The sequence below is a fragment of the Gekko japonicus genome, unplaced genomic scaffold (genome assembly GCF_001447785.1).
Source record: "Gekko japonicus isolate JY-2015 unplaced genomic scaffold, Gekko_japonicus_V1.1 scaffold7641, whole genome shotgun sequence".
In the NCBI taxonomy this organism is placed as follows: Eukaryota; Metazoa; Chordata; class Lepidosauria; order Squamata; family Gekkonidae; genus Gekko; species Gekko japonicus.
In genome coordinates, this window is record NW_015177268.1 from 11048 (window position 1) to 14005 (window position 2958).

Sequence of the window (2958 nt, forward strand, 5' to 3'; positions counted from 1 at the left end):
GGCCCTGAAAAGTGGATCTTGGCTCACAGGAAGGCAGCCACTGATGGAGATGGGGTGGGGGCAAAGAAGGAGCCAGGCCGTAAATCAGGGAAGAGGGAAGGTGGTAGATGGTGGCAGGAGTTTCCAGCACAAGAAAGAGGAGAAGCTGGGTGAACCCCAAGCTGGTGGCAACAGGAGGATGCAGCAGCACTTCTCGTTCCTTCCTCTCCCAGGTGCTGGATCCCACTAAGGACAAGCAGTGCCGACTGGAAGCAAGAGGAGGTGCCGCTGCTGCTGCTTTCTCCTTCCTTTCTCACCTCCTGCCTCCCTGCAAGAAGAAAGGCAGGCAACTGGCAGCCAAGATCACTGGGAGGAGGGGGCGATGTGTCCCTCCATCTCCTTAGGGGTTTCTGGTGAGTCTCTTCTCGTAAAAAACAAAGAAGGGGGGGGGTAACAAACTCAACCAAAATATGCCAAGAATGCTTCAAGGGACAAGCTACAGGAAATTATTATTTTTTGTATCAAAAGGAATGTGTTAAATACATGGTGTACACAATACATAGATTAAGATCCAACTGTACTTAGTTTCTGCTATGCCGATTGTTTTGGAGAATTTCTGTAGACTGTTTTTTATTTTCCCCTCAAATCTCGCTCGGGTATTTTGTTGTCTCTTACCTTGTTATGTTAGTAAAGGTTGTGTGTGTGTGTGATTAAAAACAAAGGGCCTGATTAACAGGCTACACCAAGAGTCGGAAAGAATAAGCTTCACATATGCTGTTATAATTTCCTCTACAAAATGTGACCAACCCAAGACCATACACATGTCTACCTCAAAGGACTTCCTCAGTGGTCAATATTATATCATATAGTTTTTAAACACACATCTGGAAAATAAACAGTATACATAAATCCTGACCAGGTGATGTTATCTCATACATTGTGTCGTTTGCTGTTAACTAATAAAGTGGACCATGGATGCTATCACATAGTAACTGTATTCACACTTAAGACATCCAATGATATTGTGATCTGGTATACAGTTTCAAATGTTTCCGGATGTCAGTGTCATCGGTCACCTGGTCAGGTGGTTGGACTTGGTATACCTGCTCTCCGGAACCCCTGACTTTTGGACTGGACCCTGGTTACTCTTTGCAACCTTGCCTGTAACCTGCCCCGCTGAACCCCAGCCCTTGTCTCCTGGGACGGCTGCAGCAGTACACCTGTGTGGACGCTCCGTTGCCTGTGCAAAGGCCTCTGCATTCCCAGCGGCAATGACTCAGAAATGCTGGATGGAGCTGAGATCACTGTTGTGAATTGCTGCTATGACGAGCACCTACTGGATGGTGCCCATGCCGTCTACATGAAGCAGGACACAGATTATTTCCCAACATAGCCACGCTATTTTGAAATAACCAACCAACGGTCACCTTTCTCCTAAGTATGAGACTTAGGAAGACATTGCTACCAAGACCCTGTCTCACCCTTATAGAAGACATCACACTGTGACAGTGGAGGTTGTGGTGAGAGAAGGTGGAACCAGGTCTGTGCAGGACCCAGACTCTCTGACACAGCTCCTGTACAGTGCTGACATCATCCCCCCTTCCCACGCCTCTGCCACCTCCTCATGACACCCATCAGGAAGGACAGGGGAGGGGTCCCTTTTGCTCCCTGCTCAGTGGCAGAGGCCTCTTCCGAGGGACCACAGTAGCTTACACCATTCACACCATCGTGTGTGGATGAGGAGATGGGGGTTAGAATGAGTATTGTTCTGACAGAGAAGCATTCTTTCCCCTGAAAACACACCAGGAAATGTTCTTGGTTTCCACTCCGCCGAATGGGGGCGGGGGAACCTCAGAAAGGAGTTGGGGAGTTAACAGGCCCTCAAGAATATAACTTAGGGTTCTTTAAACGGCTTCCACACTCCACAGGTAATCCACATATAGCTTACAAAATGTTGGAAGTTCCAGATGCATTGTCCAGATGCCAGACTGAGTGGCAAGAGAGACTAGACAGCTAGACAGGCACACTGACCTTCCTTCCTGTATCTATGCTTCTGCCAGTGCCCTCTTTGATGTGCAGACTGTGATCTCAGGGACCAGTTTTCCTCTTCCTGCTTCTCTCTCACTCTGAATGAAGACTTCCTCTCTACCTGCATGCACCAAGAGAGGGACATGCGGTCCTCTCTCAGCAACATGAGACAAATGGGCCTCTCGCTATCCGCCTCCATGTTTTAGCCAGTAAGTTATTAATCGATCAATCTCTGCTCTTTCCTATCCAAAGTGAACTTCTCAGACAAAGAGAGAAGTATTTCTCTTCTAAACTTGCAATGTGGCTCTGTGTAGCTTTGTAAGCTGAGTAGCCTGGCAAAGTGACACTCTAGCGTTTGTAGTTTCATTTAAGCGCTCTGCTAACTAGTGGTGACTGGACTAACCACACCAGTTAACCTCAATTTAAAAAACCTGGTTGTGGAATGGGCCCTGAAGTTACAGGTGACTAACAGCAACCCCTATAGGGTTTTCCAGTCAAGAGACATACAGAGGTGGTTTGCCATTGCTTGCCTCTCTGTGGCACTCTGGACTACCTTGGCGGCAGTGTTCCCTCTAAGCTGAGTTAGTGTGAGCTAACTCACAGTTTTTTAGACTCTGGCTGACCCATTTTTTTCTCAGCTCAGGAAAGACGGCTCCAGAGCAAGCTAATTTATGCAGTAGCCAAATCACTCGCTCACCACTTTCATGCCAGCAGCTCACAAAGTAGAAGTTTTGCTCACAGGACTCCACAACTTAGAGGGAGCCTTGCTGGGCGGTCTCCCATCCAAGTACTGATCAGGGGCCTCCCTGCTTAGCTTCTGAGCTCTGATGAGATCGGGCTCGCCGGGGCCATCCAAGTCAGGGCCGGTTCACCCGGATCCACAGATTCTTACCTAATACGCGATGACATAAAACAGAGTTTCAGAACATCTACACATGCCAAGCCAAGCTG